The sequence below is a fragment of the Peromyscus californicus genome, unplaced genomic scaffold (genome assembly GCF_007827085.1).
Source record: "Peromyscus californicus insignis strain IS unplaced genomic scaffold, ASM782708v3 Scaffold_12__1_contigs__length_115047231, whole genome shotgun sequence".
NCBI classification, from domain to species: Eukaryota; Metazoa; Chordata; class Mammalia; order Rodentia; family Cricetidae; genus Peromyscus; species Peromyscus californicus.
The window spans coordinates 14,892,868-14,916,001 of NW_026294413.1; positions in this window are offsets into that span (position 1 = coordinate 14,892,868).

Below are 23,134 nucleotides of genomic sequence, written 5' to 3' on the forward strand. Positions count from 1 at the left end.
GCAAATTCCATGCTGTCATTGTTTTTCTCTGCTGAGCAGTACTCCATTGTGTATATGTACCACATTTTCTTAATCCAGTCTTCAGTTAACGGGCATCTAGGTTGTTTCCAGGTTCTGGCTATTACAAATATTGCTACTATGAACATAGTTGAGCATGTATTTTTGTCATATGATTGAGCATTCCTTGGGTATATGCCCAAGAGTGGTATGGCTGGGTCATGAGGTAGATCAATTCCCAATTTTCTGAGAAACTGCTATACTGATTTCCACAGTGGTTGTACAAGTTTGCATTCCCACCAACAGTGTAGGAGTGTTGGTTCAACATATGAAAATCTGTCAATGTAATACTCCATATAAACAAACTGAAAGAAAAAAAACCACATGATCATCTCATTAGATGCTGAAAAAGCCTTTGACAACATCCAACACCCCTTCATGATAAATGTCTTTGAGAGATCAGGAATACAAGGAACACTCCTAAACATAATAAAGGCAATTTACAGCAAGCCAACAGCCACCATCAAATTAAATGCAGAGAAACTCAAAGAGATTCCACTAAAATCAGGAACAAGACAAGGCTATTCACTCTCTCCATATTTATTCAATATAGTACTTGAAGTTCTAGCTAAAACAGTAAGAAAACAAAAGGAGATCAAGGGGATACAAATTGGAAAGGAAGAAGTCAGACTTTCACTATTTGCAGATGATATGATAGTATACATAAGTGACCCCAAAAATTCTACCAAGTAACTCATTCTAAATCTTATTCTCATATGCATAAATAAGGTATATACCTATTCTTTTTCATTTTCATGGTTTATATACATATACACAAAAAACCCTCATATATGTACATGTATATATATATATGAGTATGAGTGTGGGTATGAGTGGATATAACACGTATATTATGGGAAATATAATACGGTTATGACTCAGATCTTACGTAATATATATATATATATACATATCATGCAATACATGGTAATACACATATTTTTAAGACCCATTAAAACTTTTAGCCCTACATGGCAAATTATTTTTTCTAATATTTTTTGTGAATGACAATTACTTATACTTCAAATACTTTAGATTGTTTCCTTTTTAAAAGCCAATTTATTTCATACCTTTTTCAAGCAAATACATTTGTTAAACTTCTTCCATAAAAGTTAATTATGTTAATATATGTGCACACAAATGTTCTCTAAATACCATTGAATTTTAAGACCATTAGTTCTTTCCTAAAAGAATTTAGATAACTTTTTAGAATCATTATCTCAATTCTCCCTTAATATTTTTGTTTTCTTTAATGATATCATTTGTAAAATATTGATTTTTATTCTATAAAATAGACCTGGTTAAAGAACAATGTTGATAACACTAAATTCAACAGATCCAGATTTGAGGATTAGGACTCTTAATTATTCATGGACATTTGTAAAAATCTGATTAACCAAAAGATTTAACAAATGTTGCCTCATTTTCTTGATTAAAAGCAATCAATTTTTTGAGATTTGCCAGACAATCTGAAGAGGGGGAATGAAAACAAATTATAAGTGAGGCCATATGTTTCTGATTTAAAATAGAGTGCACATTAGCTTTATTAAAGTGTTGCTGTAGACAACTTTTTACAAAAACAAAATTGAAAATCCTTGAGAATTGTTGAAGAAATGCTGGTATTGCTGCTATTAATTTTAATGTTCCTCCTAGGATTTCAGTCATGGATATTGCTACTGTTCTACTGTTTTGGTGTTTTTGACTTCCACTTCCTTCTAATAATCCCTTCAAGCTATTGAGTGTATTGAAGGAAATTGTTCAGGATTATAGGTTGAAAGAAGAGGTTTCTTCAGCTGTGATGATGAGTGATGTAAGAATGTAAAATTGCTATCAATGAACACAATGCAGACTCTAATTCTAGTCTGTCTGGTTACTTTAAGGGCAGCAAGAATATTTAGTAATGGAAAGAATTGAATATGGTTACAAATAAAAAAAATGAGGTCAGCATATGGCAGTAACTTATTGGCTAAACACCCTTTGCCTTTATCTTGAGAGGAGGAAATGATGTAGTACTGAGCATACCAGTTATGTTTTCAAAGTTATTAACATTTATATTTTATTTTCTCTGTAAAGTACATTTGAAGTGACTAAAGCAAAAGAAGGAAGACAACACAGCATGATGTTACTTTAAGATTATGGGAAATCGAATTGATGAGAAGTTGCATATTTTTTGATGTGCTTGAAAGCAGGGGGCTGGTGAAAAATAATTATAATTAACATTAACTTGGCATATGTGTTTGTTTTGCTGCGAGCCAGATATATGATTTTCATGTTAAAATTTTGAGCAACCATGGCACGAAAGAATATTAAATATCTGGGAGGAAATGGTCAATATATCTCTTACCTACGTTAAATCTGATATTTTCATTAAAAAAATAAAATTGTTACATAATTAGGCAGTTGGTGAATCTAAAGTTGTCAGCATCCATGAAATGTTATTTGGTGATATGCAAGTGGATTGAGTATTCTGAATTCACACCTGTACAAAGATCAAATAAAGGAGAGCAGAATAGTTGTAATTATAGGTACTATTGTTAAATGGATTTCAATACTACAAAATAATAGCATTGATACAGAGAGTTTAGAAATAAAACTTTATGGATCATCTCATCATTCTATTTATTATACAATTGTAAGCAAAACACAATTCATAGGATTTAGGTGTCTTTCTAGTAATTTGTTGTTCATTTCACAGTTATTGTGTAACATTTTGTTTATATTCTGACAAATAAAGCTTGCTTAGAGTCAGAGGGCAGAGATAGTCACTAGTTAGCCATAGAAGTCTGGAGGTCTGTACAGACTGGAGACAGGAAGTGATAAGGCAGGAGAAAGTCAGGATCTTGGCCCTTTTGGACTAGAGGAATGGAAGAGGAAGGAAGCATCAGTGGTTGCTCTTCTGCGTCTCTGATCTTTCAGGTTTCCCCCCAATATCTGACCCCTGGTTTTTATTGATAAAATTAATTAGATTTATGCTTTGTACAGTATTCAAACTAAATACATTTCTAGCGTATTTCCCCTTTGTATCATATAGAGTTTTTCATACCTTGTCTCACATAATATCTATTCCACTTTTTCTATATTAGGACACTTTAAGACAGTTTCAAAATAACATTGTGTTTCTATATTTAGCATTTTTCACGTAAAAGACTTATACAAGACCTCTGCTTATAATATGAAAGAATTTCTACTCTGTGAATTGACATTAGTTATAAAAGTACATTTCAGATATTAAAGGAATAACCTGAAAGAGGGTAGACAAACAGAAGACATATACTAAGACTGTTTAATGGTAATAGACCATCAGTGTGCTTGTTTGTTTGTTTGTTTACTGCTGGGAGAAAACAATAGATTTTCAGGTTTAAAACTTCCAATTTTAGTGACATTGTTTTATGTCATAATTCACAGTCTGAGAACGTAAGGACTTTAAAAAATAAAATTCTCCTATCTCAGAGTATTTATCAGTAACACCATAAACTCTAAAGTAATAGCTGCAGAATGGCTATTGACAGCGCATAAATATGACATAATGTGATGAATATGGCACACCTTTCTTTTGTCCTTTCTCTCAAAAACTCATAACATTGGTAATTTCAGGAGAAAAGTTAAGTTATAGTTGAAATATCTTGTGAGAACCAATAAGTAAGTACTTCTCAAAACTCAGGAGATTGACAAAAATATGGCTTGAGATGCAGTTCCTGAAAAATTGAAAAGTAAATAAAAAGGGAATCATGAACTGATTTTGAAGATAAAAATGGTGTTAGATAAAATACTAAGAAGAATAAAATACAGGTTTAAAAACAAAATTTTCTTATGATTACATCACAGCAAAGAAAAATGGTAACAGAAAATTAACAACTGTTTGTTTGATTCTAGCTCTTTGTGGATTTTCTCAATTTTGATTTTTTTAAGTTTAGAAGTATTCAGACTAATATATTTATGTTTATAAACACAAGACAGATTCAAAATATAGCCATATTTGTCTTAATAAAAACTCCCCTATCATTATATTCAAGCCATTTTGGTAGACTCCAATATAGATGGTTAAGGAAACCGTTCTTTTAAGGAGACATGAAGATTTTAAACCAATGTATTAAATGTGTTCAGATTTAACCCTTAAAGAACTCTAAATAAATACACAAGGAGACACTACAGCACAACCATTAAAAGTGTTGCATTACACAATCTCTGTCATCACAGAACAGTAGCTAGGACACTGACAAGATAAAAGAAAGTATGTTGTATCATATACATATAATCAATTACCAGCTAGCTAATAGTTTTCTATACCATTGATACTAGTGATTGCATGGCAGTTGTATCTCTAATTATGATGTGTGAACGTAGATAAATACACAGTATACAGTGATGGTTCTATTCATTGCAAATTCTAGAAAAAAAAGAAATTAATCTGCTTTGACATATAATGACTCAGTTTTTCTTGAATTCCATTTGGAGTCTGGGAAAGAGATGGTGGAACAAAATGATATAGAAGAAATCTATGTGGTATAGATGTTCTCTCTCATGATTATAATGATAGTCTCATGTTAAGTGCATAGCTATAAGTGCCTAGGTAACTAACTTATTTTATATATGTGTGGTATTGCATTCCTCAAAATATTGTGCATGTTAATAAACTTATCTGGGGTCAGAGACAAAACAACCACAATATTAAACATAAAGGATAGGCAGTGGTAGCACATGCCTTTAATCCTAACATTCCAGAGGCAGGAATTCATCTGTTCAAGAATACAGTCAAGCATGGTGATTCATGCCTTTAATCCCAGAAAGCCAGCCTTTAATTCCAGGGAGTGATGGCAAAAACAGAAAGATATATAAGACGTGGAGACCAGAAACTAGAAGCATTTGGCCTGCTTGAGCATTTGGCTGGTTTGGCATTCAGGCTTTTGAGCAGCATTTCAGCTGAGAGCCATTGGGATGAGGACACAGAAGCTTCCAGTCTGAGGAAACAAGACCAGCTGAGAAGTTGGCCAGGTGAGGTTAGCTGTGGCTTGTTCTGTCTCTCTGATCTTCCAGAATTCACCCGAATACCTGGCTCCTGTGTGATTTTGTTAATAAAAACTTTGAAGATTCATGCTACATTTTATATATATATATATATATATATATATATATATATATATATATATATATATATATAGAGAGAGAGAGAGAGAGAGAGAGAGAGAGAGAGAGAGATAGATAGATAGATAGATAGAAAGATAAAGGAAATTACGACTATTTAAAAAGACCTGTGTCAGGGCCTACTATGTTAATATAATATAAAAAATTAGAAGTATGAGATTTAAAATGAACATTTACTTGAAACACAGTGCTTGGAATGATGAGATTTCTTTGTATTTATATATTTTCTTCTTCAATTTCAAAGGATGAATGCTTGTCAATTTTATCTGTTTCCCAAGTTCATTGAGCTAAAAGTTCCACAAGCTTTATTGAGACATATTCAATGGCCCCTCGTCTCATCAACCCCACAGACCCAAGTTTGGAAATCCATATGGAGTCATTGTTCTCAAATATTTGCAGACATAAACATAATATGATAAGGCAAATATATTTATGACAATGAATCTTAATACTTAAATCTAGCATTGTATATTCTTATCTGGTATTCTTGATTTTTCATTTTTAATAGCCTTATCTAGAGTTTCAATTTCTTACATTAAAAACTAAATGTACATATTTACCATGAATAGAGATACATTCAAAATATGAATATTTCATTGTTTCTGTCTCCAGTTTTCCAAATTAATGTCCTGTGTTCACTATCATATATACAGTTCCAATTTAATAATTCCATATATAATGCATAGAAAATGAATAGGAAAGTAGAGACTGTGTTTCTATTTTATCTGAAACTTATAGCCTTCCGTTCAGTTCTCATAAATTATTACCATATGATACATTACTTATGCCTTCAAATTAAACCTTCAAAAAAACATTACTTTGTGATGCATGGACTTCATGAAAATTGATAGCAGATCAGACTAAAATAATTTCACATTTTGGTTTTGGAATTTTAATTAGGATATCACACACACCAGTAATATTATATGTAACATTTTCCCTGTTATAAATTGTATGAATTATCAGGGAAAATAAGGATGTTCTTAAACAAGTTGTAAGTGGCATATTTAGCTTTCATTTGCTTACACAATTGGATTATGTAGCTGCGTTATGCAACTGTAATGCTGCATTTAATGTTAATTTAATCCATTTTTCATTCAGGCATGTCAGTTTCCAAGTTTGACATACAGGTTTTACCTTTGTATAGTTAGTCATTTCAGGAAAAATAATTTTTCTACAATCCACAGCACCTAATTAAAAAGGAGAAATTGTAAAAATATCTCAAATAACTAATTTGTCTAATTACTTTTATTTTGCCACTTTTTTATTATTTTAATATTTTCTTGCCAAATATTTTGATCATAATCTTCCCACTTCCCCAAATCCTCCCAGATCCTCTGCAATCCAACTTCATGCTCTTTTTCTCTCAAAAACAAACAAACAAACAAACAAAAGCCAAAAGACACCAAACCATAACAATAAAATCACTAGGGAAAGATGAAGTCCACTTTGTGTTTGTCAAATACTCTTGAGTACAAGTCCAGCCCTGGAGTGTGGTTGATAGAACCAATGTCACACCTTTAGAGAACACTGATTGTCCCTCTCCCTGAATTTTTCAGGTACAATAGCTCCTCAGTAGGAGTGGGACTTTTTGTCACTTTGCTTTTTCCTTGCTGGGATTTTGTATTTCTTGATATCATACAGACATTTTTTTTAATCTCACAGACTCTGTGAGTTCATGTGTGTTAGCAGCCACTTTTGTATCTGAAAGATCCTGTTTTAGGGAGTCATTTACCACTTGGACTCTTTCTTCTTTCTGTTCTACATAGATCTCTTAGTCTTGAGAGGAGGGTTTGAGAAAGATATCCCAATTAAAAAGCTGAGTGCTCCAAGGCCTTTCAACGTTTTCACATTGTCCATTGATGGATCTTTGTGATAGTTACTATCAACTGCAGGAAGAAGCGCCTTTGATGAAACTTTAACAATGTAGCAATCTATGGGTATAGCAACATGTAATAAGGAGTTGTTTATTTATTTATTTAGTTAGTTAGTTTTTGGGTATGTTTGTTCAGCAGAATAATAGTAGTAGGCCAAGAACTTGCTACTACATATGTCTAACAAATAATGAAAACATGATTTATTATTCATGTAACATTTGTGGCATTATGGCACCAGTATTGCAGGTATGTCACTGTGTTAGGTCATAGGTTGCGTAGCACCATGGATCCTTGTCAGTAGGTGAGAAGCGTCAAGTTGGACACCATCTTAATTTCTCCATAGACTTGCAAATATCATGTGAGGTTGAGATGGAGTCTATTGAACCCCTTTGCCAATGGCTTTATAAGCTACAACCTATTGCTGGCACTGGTTGTTTTACTTGAAGCATATGGTGTCTAGATGGGCAACTGTCTCTACAAAATCCAGCTATACCAACCTTCATTGTATATGTAAAAGACTACACATTTTACTACAGAGATATTTGCTCATCCATATTCATTAATGCTATATTCATATTAGTCAGAAATTGGAAATATCTTTTACTCCCATGAACTAATGAATAGATAGTGGATATGTGGTTTATTTACACAATAGAATATATTGATCTATTTTTTAAAATACAAATGAATTTGTAAAATTTTCAGGTATACACATACACATGGATGTAGATGTATCCAACCTTCTTATTAAATAAGAAACACAGAACCAATGCAAAGAAGAAAGCCAAGAGGTCAGAGCTAAGAGCTAAAACCTTACCCTTCCTCCTGTGGTGGTCCTACCTGTCCGAACCAGAGCTACCCCTGTGTTAAAGTCTTTATATAGAGTTCCTGTCCTGCCTTCTCATTGGTTGTAAACCCAACCACATGACCGCCTCCTCACAGCCTGTTTGTATAGGCCTCCAGGTTTTCCATGATTGGTATTAAGATTAAAGGAATGTGTATCCAATAATGGCTGTATCCCTGAGCACACAGAGACTTACCCAGCTCTGCCTACCAAATGCTGGAATTACAAGCATATGCCACCACTGCCCTGCTTTCCTGACTTGCTAATAGCTCTGACCCCTGGGCAACTTTATTTATTAACATACAAATAACATTTTAATACAAATAAAATATCACCATACATGGAACTGGAGACAACCATTCTAAGTGAGATAACCCACACCCAGAAAGTCAAACATTGAATGTTTTGTTTTATATGTGGGTGGAGACATTGAAACTTTAGATATGTTTGTTTCATTTAGAATATTCCCATAGGCTAGGTAGCTAATAAGGTATCAGGGGCAAGGGAAGGATCTTCCAAGGAAGAGAAAATAGAACATAGTGTTATAAATGGATAAATGGGAAACTACATTAGTAAGATTAGCGTGGAGGATGATGAGAGGGCAGGTAAAATAAAGTAATCTGGGGAGGGATAACAAACACATGTGGTATTTGTCTTCCGGAATCTCAGATACCTCACTTGATATCATACTTTCCATATCTGTTTTTTCTAAGAAATTTTTTTTTGTAATTTTCATTTATTTCTACATTTCCATTATCCTTTCATCTGTTGATAGGTAGCTCCTCCAATTCCATTACCTTACTCTTGTGAATAGCATGTAAATCAACATGTGTTTGCAAATATCTCTGTGGTAGAATCTAGAGTCCTTTGGATAATATCCCAAAAGTTACATTACATTTTAAAAACCAATTTGTGGATTAGAAACAGTTGAAGTATTTCCATAGAGTGGTTATTATAAATAATGTTACAATATAGATTATAATACAAACATTTCTTCCACATTTTGATTTCAGCTCCTTGGAGTGTATACACAATACTGAGATTACTAGACAGTATGTTAATTCAATATTTTTTTCAGAAATCTCCTTACTATTTTGCAAAATGACTACACTTATATATAATATCATAACAATGGATAAGGTTTTCTGTTCCTTCACATTATTCTTAATACACTTTAATCACCTGTTCTATCAGAGGTGAAATTCTATCTCAAAATGGTTTTCATTTGTATTTATCTAACATTAGCAGTATTTAGTATTGTATATGTTCCGTAGTGCTTTCATGTCTTTAGAGAAATGTATGTTTTCCTGAAGACTGAATGTTAAAAATTAGGAAGCCTCATATTAATTTTAGTCATTTCTCAAGCTCACATGAACAGATTTGATATACATAGCACTATCTAATTTTCTGTTACAATATTCTGTACAATTTATAGAAATAAACTAAGAAGTTTATGTTTGGAGAATTAGATGTTCATGTTTAATTTAACACACATTAAAGTATACTTCATCCAAATATTACAAGCAAACAGTATGATTGAGAAATTTAGAGATAAACTGTATCTTTACAGTGCTTTTATGTAGCTGGAGTATTCCTGTGTCCACCTGGCTCCTGCAGCCACTCAGACCCAATTAAACACACAGAGACTTATATTACTTATAAACTGTATGGCCATGGAAGGCTTCTTGCTATCTGTTCTTATATCTTAAATTAACCCTTTTCTATACTTTACATCATGCTTCTCCTATTGGTGGCTGGCAGCGTCTACCTGCCTCAGCCTTCCACCTCCCAGAATTCTCTTCCCTTTTTCTCCCACCTATACTTCCTGCCTGGCTACTGGCCAATCTGCATTTTATTTATCAATCATCCACAGCACTTTTTTTTATTAATTTATCTACAAATCTGTGACTGAGTGTAGTTCTATACATAACTACACATATCCATATCACACTCATGTGCACAGTATTCAAAATGAAAGGAATTACATAAAAGCAAAATATTGGCACATCTAAATGACATATATATATATATATATATATCACATTTTTTCAATATTTTATTCATAGATTTGTCAAGTAAATACTTTGTTTTTACTTTGGGACAGATAGTTACTGGAAAAAGACATATCATACTTTCTTACCAATACTAATGCCTCTTTCTTAACTAGGCATACATTAAATCATGTCCCATATTTATTTTGAGATAAAGGGTTTTATAGATTCTCATTTTACTTGAAAATATTCTTAATACAAATGTACTGAAAGTTATATTTCTGTATACTGAAAAGTTAGAAGAAAAAGGCAATGGAGAGGCAGACATAATGAAGATTGTCTTGCCTGAGGCTGCAGAAACTCCTTATTTCTCTGTCCTGTAATGGATTCAAATCCATGCTGATCACACATGCAGAATCACTTGATGATTTGTTTTATGTGACTTCTCTAAACAGTTCTATCTCATGTTTTACCATTATGAACTCATTTCGAAATATAATTCAAGGCTTCTAATCAGGGAATAGTATCATGATATTATCTTGTTGTGAAGGGAATTTCATGAAGGAAAATATTAATGTCATTTATCTCACAAATGGATACAAAATGAATTATGTACAATGTTATAATGTTCATAGTATATATGGAAGGGGTGTAAATCAGACATTTATATTCTATGATTTTTGTATACTACACAGGGTGTGAGCACACTCATACATTGTTATTCTTCAGTAGAAATCACTCTGGCAAAAGAAATTTCTCAGTCAATATAATTAATTTCATCTCACATAAGCAGAAATTTTATGACATTTTATCATTTAATCATAAACTTAAGAAACATAGAAACACAGACATTCTGAGGTTTGAATTCCATTCTATAAAAAAAGAAATTTAAGTCTCCCATTTTATCTTTCTTCTAAAGCCTCAAAGTTACAAATGGAAAAGATAAAATGAGGGATCCTTAGAGATTTATTATAATAACATATTAATTTTAGTAATATTTTATCTCATTAATCCTAGATACTATTTTATGTCAGCTACTCTTTCCTTTCACCACCTAATAAGGACTTGACTGCCACACAGTAGTAAAGAAAAAAAGGAAGAGAATGACAGGAATGATAAACAGATATAAAATGAAAAGTACACCTATGTAATGATACAAACTCCACATTAATTTTTCAGTATGATACTTTTTATTTGTACTATTATGTCCTCTCATTCACATGTGTACATGTAGTAAGCATGAAATTTACAACAAGAAAAGTGTTTTATTCTGCCTGCTAAGCATTTAAAATTTCAAGTAAGAGGTCATCACATTCTTTCTTGCCAGTGTTGCATCATAATTTTTTTTAATACCCAATGTGAGGCAAGTTCCTTCCATTTGCAAAAACATTGTATTCTTTCCTGAAATGATTTTTGATGCTCATCATTTCCAAGGTAGGGGTGGATAAGGCTAGGCTTTGGGAATTCTTTACAGTTTCTCAGCCTTATTTTTCTGTTCTCACCAGAGCATGACTTACTACACCATTTTTTTTTCTGTCCACTAATCCCTTAAATAAACATAAAACTATATCTTACATAAAAAATGAAGGCAGAAAGTAAGGAAAGAAGAAGAAAGAAAGAAATACCTCAAACATAGCTTCCTTTGATATAACACATATAGATACTCTCTAAGACAAATATTTGTCAACAGACAGGTGAATTATAGTAACTCCTTTCTTCTAGGATGAATATAAAAATTCAATACAATAATATAACTATTATAAGCACTGTATTATTATGTATTAGAGGATGAAAAAAACAATGTCAGAAGAGTGAAATTTCTAAACCAGTTGCTATTTGTATTTTGAGAGATTTTTAATGTCTGCAAATTATTTATTCATAAAATATTTTTTGAACACTAGTACATGTAGTGTTCTCTGGTAAATGTCAAGGTTTGTGGAAGACTGAATAGGCATTATCCAAATCACTGCATATGCCTTCTATAAAGTATTTGTATTGATTTTTGATATTGTGTAACAAGTTATCACAGTTTCAGAAATGTAAAATTGTATCACAGTATCAATTTATTACCTCACAGTTTCTTATTTAGTCTCCCACATTATTCTTGAGGTTATCACTTTATCATGAGCCTGTAAGCAACTTATTCATCAAGCCAAATTATTAGCTGGAGATTCTGGGAAAGATTAACTTCCACATCTTTCAGATAGTGAAGCCATCCAATTCTTTGTGGATATAGGATGCAGTGTTTATTTTCAATTCTATTGTAGATTATCAGTTCCATCAGGAGGTAGCTATATGTGTGGATGTTTGAATAATCTTCCCTCTAACTCAACTTCAAAAGAATCATTTTTTCCACACTAATTATCCCCATTTCCCATTCTACTCTCAATGAAACAAGGTAGGGGTTGGAGTGGTACACCTTTCTCCATGGATAAAGTATGTGTATTTAAGTTCCTGTAAATGTGCACAATAAGGGATTGAAAATGTGTCTTATCACACAACTGAATTGTATAGTTATGAGAGAAGATTTTGAAATCCTTTAGAATACCTTCTCGTGAATTATGAAATTAATATTAGAAAACGGATTTATGGTATGGTGCTGGGGATGTCTTTCTGTATGCTGTGAATGTGTTGCTCTGGTTGATTGATAAATAAAATGCTGATTGGCCAGTAGCCAGGCAGGAAGTATAGTATATTCAGGATAAACAGAGAGGAGAATTCTGGGAAGTGGAAGGATGAGTCAGGAAATGCTGCCTGCTGCTGCCATAAGAAACAAGATGTAACGTACCAGTAAGCCACAAGCCAAGTGGCAAGGTATAGATTAATAGAAATGGGTTAATTTAAGGTATAAGGACTAGATAGCAAGAAGCCTGCCATGGCCATACAGTTTATAATTAATATGTCTCTGTGTGTTTACTTGGGTCTGAGCAGCTGCAGGAGCTGGGTGGATACAGGAAAACTCCAGCTACAGTATGGAGGTGAATATCTAGATTTTCAGCAGATATTAGTTGAAGAAGGTAGAGTTAACCATGAGTTTGAGATCTTGCTAAGCTAGTGAGCGTGTTACTCACTATCTTGAGAACTAGTGTGAAATCCTGTCTCAACTAAATAAATGTATTAATAGTTTTCACTGTGAATATGTAAAGGAAGACTGGAGTATTGTGAGAATATACACTTGTTGATTTGATATTGAATGGGGGGTATTATTTAAATAATTGTCACTATACTTAACTAAAGAGAAATACAAAATGCATTTGTTGATTTTGGGAAGGTACCTAAACAATCTAAACAGGACACATAAAAATGTATTGCAATGGAGTGTGAAATAATACAGATGAAATGTTTGGATAAACATTGACAGAGTGTTTGCCTACTATCAACAAAGCTTCTGGTTCAGTGTTTAGAAACCTACAAACTGGGTATAGCTGCAAAACCCTGCAGTCCTAGCACTCAAAAAGTAGAGGTGAGAGGAAGTCCAGAACTTCAAGTTAATTGTCAACTATGTAGCTAGTTAGCGGTCAGCCTAGGACACAGGTGACCCTGTCTCATGGAAAAAATGCAAGCTAAAACTACAGGTAAAGCATTTGTGATAGTAGTCATAAGTCAAATATGGGAAAATGAATTCATACACAATAAGGACAGTAAAATTTCTGTGAGCAGAAACATTCCAGGCATTAGCCAATATTTACCCCCCAAATGCTGGAAATTATTAAAAACTAGGTTGTAAAAAATCTGTTTTCCTCATCATATTAATGCTTTACTTAAAGGCAGAATTTTAACAGGGCATTTTTCAAATTTGTGTATAGTTTGATCCGCAAATATAAGAAAGAAAAAAAACAGCTTTGCAGAAAATATAATAGAACTGAAAATAAACATAACTAATTGAATAACAAATTTATTTTGCAGTCTTGAGGGTAGTATCTAACATTCTGAAACACAAATAAAAACAAAGAAAAGAAGGCAGGATGAAAAAGAGAGGGAAAGGAGAAAAAGAGAGGTTATCTCAATTTTATCATGTGTTTTTTCAAACGTGTAGCACACTCAAGCTGTAGGCTACTTCTGATTTTTATACATAAAGAAATTCTGAAGAAACATAATATAGTAAAACAACACAGTGTTTCACATGAGATCACAAAAAAAATATCACAGAACAGGCTAGTGTGCAAGAGGAGGCTTCTAGACAATGTTTACATTTTCAAATAACTACTGCTCTTGAAACAAAGATATCTAAACCAGAACACTGACCGATTGGAGTATTTGTATCTCTTCATCACCCATTATTATCAGGGGTTTAGTTCAAGGTAGTTTTGTACTAAACAGAAAGAAGGTTTATCTCTCAGTTGAATGAGCTACTGTCCCTCACCTGGAAAAGCAGTGAACATAGATATTGCTCAGAACATCTGCATTTGTTACAAACAGGATTCATGTTATCACGTACAGAAATCACAAACAATGTGACTTTCACCTTGACAGACCATTCATCAAGAGATAAAACAATATTATACCAAAGTCCATCTAGGAAGGAATAGAACTGTAAAAGCTACTTTCCATGAGGCAATCTATTTATGATCCACCCTGTGATTGACAATGGAAAATGGGAAGTGCACTTCTAGGATGTCACAAGTAATGGCCGAGAAAATAAGCATGATACATTCATTATAAAAAAAATTCTGAGCGATTTTGGGATTTTCTGAGGTAAAGAGTATAAAACTAAGCCTGAAGGTAGTAGCTTTCATTGGTCGTAAATTATTATAGGTACATCAAAGGTGAGAATGACTTTCTTCCTTTACCTGAGAAAAACCAAGGCTTTTTAATATAACATCATTTTGGTACATAACAAATTTCTTAGAGGATGTCAATGGGAACTTTTCCTTCCTTGAAATTGGATTCTTACACAATCTTCTTTATATTTATCATCCTCATGGTAGTTCCCACTGAGATTCTTTACTCTTTCATGAATTTTTTATGTGATGACATTGGTTGTGTGTGAGTTAGCTACAGAACTAATGTATTCCCTCAGAGTAGACAGGGATAATTTTAAAGCTGGGCCCTAGGGGCAAAAACAAACTATGTAGTAGAGCAAAACTAACATGTAGAAACATAAATGAGAACACAGGGGGGGAAGGCTGATGAAGAGGAGAGGGAAAAGGAGAGATTATGTCAAAGTATAACTTTCTATTGTTCCTTAAGATTAAATCCAAAATTCATATGTTGTTCCAATATGTTTTAAAATACACTATTTTCTTTTAGGTTATGTTAATTTCTGCCTAAATAATCATGTCTTAGGTTTTGGCTGACTAATCTGGGTCCTCTGCAAGAGCTGCATTCACTGTGTACTGCTGTACCATCTCTGCAGTTCTGATGTTATTCCCTTAAGGTTTGAGTTTCCAAAAGCTTCAAGGAAAGGGACTTCCCATTCTTAAAATGCATGCAATGTATAGTAAATCAGCATAGAATAAAGTGATGAAGATAAGTGTAGCTAGAGTTTTCCTACCTGGCCCACAGTCAGGGCAAATCTCTCTCACCTACCAGTCCCACAGCCGCTCAAACCCGATCAAGTAAACACAGAGACTTATATTGGTTACAAACTGTATGGCCGTGGCAGGCTTCTTGCTAACTGTTCTTACAGCTTAAATTAATCCATTTCCATTAATCTATACCTTGCCACATGGCTCGTGGCTTACCGGCATCTTCCATGCTGTTTTTCATCGTGGTGGCTGGCAGTGTCTCTCTGACTCAGCCTTCTACTTCCCAGCTTTATTCTCCTCCTTGTCCCGCCTACACTTCCTGCCTAGCCAATGGCCAATCAGTGTTTTATTTATTGACTAATCTGCAACACATTTGCCATACAGAACATGCCACAGCACTTCCCCTTTTCTTTTTTTAAAAAGGAAGGTTTTAACTTTAACAAAGCAAAATTACATATAATTTGGGAATTTGGGCATAGCTTCTCTTACTACTTCCTGCTGGAGGGGGGCGCTGTATCTTGTGGGGACATAAAGAAAATTTTAGGATTACAGAATAGTCCATGAGGCTGTATTGTCTGAGCCAGTTGCCTTCAAACCATTCTGGATGTTGGATCATCTGGGCCATGGTGTCATCAGAGACCTTCAGGGGGTCTTGGCTGGTCAAATCTGATGTATCTTAATCTGGAACAAATCCATAGCCTCTGGCTTTCTGTGGGAACAAAAGCAGAGTCTCCTTTCCAAAGTAACATATCTTTATATCCAAATTTTGAAGTCAAGGTACCTTTAAAATATACATTTTGGCATAACTCAACAGTTTTTACAAGCAAATGTTTTTCTGCAGTTAAAAATCCCAAAGACAACACAATCCAGATTCTCTGTATAATATTCATCTTTATGTGGCTATTTTTTATATTAATTTTACTGTCTCTTTAAAGACTTTAATTTTTAAAACTATGTATTTGTTTATATAACTGTATATATCACCTTTTTTTTGTCTCTTTCAAGCCTATGTATATTTTACACACATTGTAAACTATTACATCTGAATCTGTCTTATTGTGAATCTATTGCTTTAAACTGCAGCAGCAGTGGCTGCTGGCTCCACCCACCTCAGCTTCCCAACATGGCCATGGTACTTTACCGCCAGCTCTGGGAGCTATTGTGGGTCTATGCTTTTATCCAAGCAGCGTGTAGCCCAGAAACCTCTTTTTTTGTTTTGTACTAGCAAAGGCTAAATCTACCATGCAACTTAATGTGCCACTTGCAGAGGCCTCATTCTCGCCATATGGCAGGTTGAGCGCGCACACCAGGAACCCGCCAGTAGCTCAAACCAGCAGCTGCCACTCATTTGAGAGAGACAATTAGGAAGCTGTTTTTAGCTCCATTTTAGAATCTTTTTCCTCAGTTTTTAGGTGGAAACTCTTGCCACCACATTGGACACCATTTGTAGCTAGAGATTTTCTGCCTGGCCCACAGTCAGAATCTTTGTAACATGCCATTTACCTAGGCTCTATACTTCTCTGGATTTTAGTATGTGTTTCTTGCTTGATATTGTTTGCATTGGTTGTAGTTCCATCTTATCTAGGTCATTATCCCTCATTATTCCTGGACAATATTTGATAACCATTCCTTTGTATATAGTCTTGTATTAGGTTAGAACTTTCTTATTTAGACAAAAAGGGGGAGATGTAGTGGGTAGCCATTCCAGCTTTGATCTGTAAGTTCCAACCTCCATTGAGACTTCGGCAACTGTCACACCTACAAGGCGGGGCCAAGGGAGGCAACTGGGGACCCGAGATCTGGATCGGCGGGTGCTCTCTTCATTCTGGGACCCTGGATGGGAGAGGTGGACCAAGCAGAGCTCCAGAGAACACCGCTGGACTGTGATACACCTTCCCCAGACCACGCGACCTACCTATCCCTTAATTTGTAAGTTACGCCATTAAATAAATCTCCTTTTAACTACGTGGAGTGACCTTAATAATTACACCAATAGATAAGAGAACATAATCAACTTCAGGGAATCAAACCCAACATTGACTAAGAATATTTTTGTTATTGTCAATTTCACTAATATGATATTCCCAAAGGAGTTTTGACAGAAGGATATTTACAAATTACTAGCATTAAATGAAATGTTTTCTTCAGAATCCATGGTTAGCATATGCTCTGTAAATATAGTGAGGTGATATATATATATAAATGAGTGTGTGTGCGTGTGTGTGTAGGTAAGTACATATGCTTTGCATTCTTAAATCTAAACACTTTTGTTTCCATTTTAAGTCATAAACTCTGCTCACTGATTGGAGTCTATTAACTTTATGAATTAAAGAATAGCACAAATTACTAACTTTGCTAGCTTTATTGATTATTGGCCATAACATTATCTAGAGCAGCATCTCTAAATTTCATTGCCTTATATTAAACAATTGATTTTTCTAGCTCTCACATTGAAAAATATCAGCGGAGTTGACTCCAAGTTTGTCAGTGTATGGTAGTGCTATTTTAAAAGAGTAATGGGAATAAAAATTCAAAAGGAATTCCCTGGGCTAGATGTTAAAATCAACAATCAACATCCTCAACTCTGAAAAATGTGTCTCTCTTTGAGATCCACAGTAAATGAAAAACTACAGATAACTGATCCAGCTCCTGATAGATTTTTGAAATTCACCCTTACCTAGTTACTCATGACTCTGCCTTTTTATTCATATGTATCACTAGCCTCCTGTTTGAACATGTAAAATAATTCTCCAAAAATAAAGGACAATCTGTGTTTGGATGCATCAAGGCTAAAAGCCACGTAATAGCAATAACGTTCCTTTTTCTTGTGGGATATAGGCAACACTTGGGGGAAAGAATGATCAATCACAGACACAAGCCACAGTTTTTACAGGAGTGTGTTGCATCTGTACACCCACCGTGTGTGCCACTTTGACCATACGTATGCTCTTTAAGGCTGAAACATGGTTTGTTTTATGATGTTTTGTTGCTCAGAGCTAATTGTGCTAACGTCTGGGACAATGGAGGTATGGTGTCCGCTGTCCCTTTTCAACCACTTGATTTAAGGATCTTTCTTCTGCAACTTCAGTTTGCTCTCTGTCTTCCTGGGTTGGAACGTTATAGAGTGGGCCGTGTGGCACATGTGAAGTGTATGTTTTCCACTGGAGGTTTATGAGTATACAAAGTTTAAAATCTACTTCCAATGCTTTGTTTCTCATTTGTCCAAAAAATAAGGCAAAGGAGATTGGTGCTTTTAATCAGCTGTTTAAATTTACCCTATCAGGTTCATGTACCAAGAAGAACATATGGATAAGATTTTTGTGAACCCAGAGGCATAGGATTATTGGCTCTGAGGATGTTCTTTGGTTTATTACAGTTTCTTTCAAAATAGCCCCTAGTTATATCTAATCAGGACTTGCTGTGTACATTAATTTCCCCGGAATGCTCTGTTCTTCAGCCCAGTCTCTAATTGATTACAAGATATTTTGGCCACACATCTAATGCAAACAGAACATGAGCAGGGCAGAGCAGGTGTCATAACAGTCAGCGTGGTTTATCCCTTTCCAATTCTGTCTGAGGATACACTGCCTTCTGCTGTTTATGCCATCCACATCCCAGCCAATTAGATAGTTCACACTCAGTGCACATCCTTCTCCTTCAGTTATTGCTCTACATTCCAAACATTTCTGGAAACACCCTCACTGCCAAACCCAGAAGTGTGCATAGCAACTTTTTCTGCATCTCTCAATTTCATCAAAATGATAACAATGGTAAACCAACATGATAGGTAGAAATTGGGGAGAACATAGTGGGATGTGTAGAGAAAGAGATGGAGAGGGTAAAGGAGGAGGATGAAGTCAGCAGGAAGGAGGGGTGTTTAAGGAGAGGGAAGGGGAGCGTGAGCAAAGGAGGGCATGTACAAAGTGAATGGAGTTAAGACCAAAATTCAAATGTTGATGATTAATTGAGGAAATACCAGTATCCGCTACAAACTCAGTTTAAAAAAATGTAATAAAACTTGGAACAGTTCAACAATTTTCTCTGAGGAATCATTATATAAGGGAATCCTGGAGCTTTCTTTTACAGTTTAGTTAGATTGCACAGTAAGAGTCACTGAGTTAGCTTTCCTGGATAACAGGGCTACCTCTACACAGTGGTTCTGTGAAAACAGCACAGACATACAGAAATGAAGTAGAGGTATGTGGATAACATTAGCAATTATGACCTTACAGAAGGATTCTACCAGAGTATGCTAAATGCTTCATGTATGTTGTCTACAGTTGATATAATTATGTATTGTCAAGGCAAAAATAAGGCCATTGTATACTAGTCACTTCAAGTGATTAACATAAAGATAAAGCATCTGTAATATTCAGTTTTCTGATGCTACCCTATGAACAGAGATGCAATATTGTGATACATTTTATAAAAATCGCTCTTACAATGAAAGAAAGAGAATTTTGGTAGACCCCACCACAAAGTTAGCAGAACATCTAGGCTTCACTGAAAAAATATTTAGTTAGTTTGCTATTCTGTTGTGTTCTCAGCACATCTAATTTTAACCTTTCTCTAAGACAAGGGTTCTCAACCTTCCTAATGCTACGACACTTTAATGCATTCCCTCATGTTGTCATGACCCCCAACCATAAAGTTATTTTCATTGCTACTTCATAAATGTAATTATGCTACTGTTATGAATCACAATATAAATATAAAGGTTTTTGGTGGTCTCAGGCAGCCCCAGTGCAAAGGTTATTCAGTACACAAAGGGGGTTGGTTGCCGCCCACAGGTTGAGAACGGCTGCTCCATGAGACTAGTGTAAAAATCAGCCCTACTAGGCCTTGTATTTCCCATGCAAAGGGGTTTACAATCTAAGCCGATGTACGGCTTTAATCTTACGATGTGTACTGTCCCATACCTGTGACCTGGGTGTCAGAAGTACATATGTATGTGCTGTACTATCTTTGCGGATAGCAGCCAACTAGATGGGAGCAGTCATATGAAACAAATATCCACCATAAATGTTGGAAACAACCTCAGGATGTGGCTTGATAATGCATGTTAGTATACTGCTTGTCTTTCAGAGAGAAGTGGAGAAGTAAAAATCGGGCTTGTTCTTGGTCAGCTTACTCTAAGAGGAAGTGCTTTGTTTCATCCCTTAACACATTAGTTTTCCACAATAAAAGAATCTAAGAAATATGCTTATGGAAGTATGAAAGTAGGAAGAGAAATACCCAGAATGATTCAAGCCAGAAAATATCAAAGATGACTAAAATAGGCAAAACACTGTGCTATAGATAATGTATTACATAAGCAAAATTTAGAAATTCTACTTTTCTCCTTTATAAAATAACGATATTTCTAAGAACCAACTGCTTCTGACTGTCACAGACCTTAAGCAGTTTTATTTATTCTTTCATTTGAGTTTGGGGAGCTTAGTGAACAAGTATACTTATGTATAAACACAACATGAAAGATAGAGTATTTCCAAATTATGAAAAAAATAGATATACAGTGTGAAAATGAAAAATATGAAGACAAATCTCAAGTATATTAATAAACAAAATGATAGATGCTTCAGGAAGTTAATTCCTAGGACAATAAAAATTGCTTGTCAATTTCACAGAATCTTGAATAATCTAGCAGACAAATCCCTTTGAAGGAGTTTCCTAATTGGAATAATTGAAGTGGGAGCTCTCACCCTAAATGGATGTAAAAGCATTCTATACACTCATGTTCCAGACTAGATACAAAAGAAATGAAATTGAGCACCAGGACTAAGCTTTCTATGCTTCGGGGTGCAGATGCAATGTGACCAGCAGTCTACTCTCTACTCTTGATGATTTTTCTACCGTGGTGGACTTTATTACATTCTCAGGAAAAATAAACCCTGCCTTGCTATGTTGCTTTTCTCAGGTACTTCCACTCAGTAATGAGAAAAGTAATTAATTCGATCCCTATTTCTTCATGAAATCAAGTACTTACTAGAAGAACAAACGACCCGCTCGGTTTACAATAATCAAATTTTGCCACTCAATTATTCACTCTCATTGTATTGTTTGTATACAATAACAGGAAAAGAAAGATTTTAGCGTTGAAGAGAATTTGAAAGTTATGATAAAGATGAAACAGATGTCTTCTTTGTGGAAATGATAGCTATCTGAATGATTTAGTGGAGATCTAATCCAGGGCATCTAGTGTGGATTTATTTAAGTGCCATTTTTCAAACAAAATTTACACAATACCAGAAAAAGAAAATTAACTTTTTTCAATGTGTTTTTGAAAGTTTTCAACTAAATAATTTAAATCAGGGACAAAGTTTATACATGGTGCTTACTGCCTTGCAGACACAAATATGCATTGAAAGTCATCACCAACTTTCTGCAATATTCAACTGGCTTCATCCCGTATGTTCTTCTAGCTAGTTTATAATGAAAACAGGTAAATGTAACTTATGATCATTTAAAACATGAGTTCCAGGACCTCAGGCCCAAGAGACAAGGAAGAAATGAATATGGATTTTTACCATATCTCTAATTGAAAAAACTTACAAGGGTGTTGATTTGGAAAATTTTACACTATCATTCACACATGAGGCAGTTATGATGCAATTAATTCAAAATGATAAATCAGTATTTTTAATGGATTCTTTGTTACTTACCAATTGAAGAAATATTTACCCTATTTCAGATTTTTTTGAAGAAAATTTTCACTATCATTGATTTAATAGTAATCCCTTGAACTAACTAACTCTATATCTCAATATAGGGCAAGGACGGCTTGTGTTCTATGTTGTAGGGGAGAACTACATTCAGGATTAACTATAAAGATCAAAACAAGAATATCAACAAAAATTTGATTTTTGTGCTGATTTCCAAAACAAAATGAACAAAACATGAAAAACAAATCCCAATAAAACAAACGTACAACAAGAAGTAAGCAAAGGTGATTTCCTTGAAATGTCTTTCTTCTCTTTCCTACTGCCTTTTCTTAATAAACAGAGAATGAATTGTTTTCTTTTTTCTTCACTTTTTACTGCATTGAGAATAAGTCTCATTGGATATGTTTCTCAATTGTTCATGAGTTGGATGCAAATGCATCTAATCTATTAAAAATGTGAATGTGAATGCAGGCATGCTAGTACATGCCTATAATCCTAGTCTTATTTGGATTTTCTGAGGAGAGAAGAAGAAATGTCAACTCATCACAGATTGACAATTTTCCATAGACAAAGAAACAATTCTATCAAACTACAAGTATGAAAGCCATTGAGTTTACTGAATTACTTACAGGAGAATGGACAAGGAATTATTTATAGCAACAGGGATGATTCAAAGGTAGATACTCACCATATGATTCGCTACTCAAGGAATTTGCATATCTACTTCTGTGCTTGCTACCAAACTTGCAGGTACTTCTTTAGGGCAGATAGTTTCTTCTTTATAGGTAGTTACTTACTATTCATATAACCTTTGGAGGCTTCTTGAGACTCTAGTATATTTCAGGAACTTCCTGAGACTTCTGCATCATTTATTTCTTGATTCTTGCCATTTTTATTTACTTTCCAAGTCTGAAAGAGCCTCCCTATAGGATGGAATGTTTTATAATTTAGAGGAAATTGTTATACAACAACTAGTACTTGGAACACAAAATGGAGACTTGTGAATCTGAAACTTGCCAAATTTACATATCAAGACACTTGGTACAAAAAGCAAAAGCAAAGAAATTAATCATGAGCCTGTGAACTTGTTTCT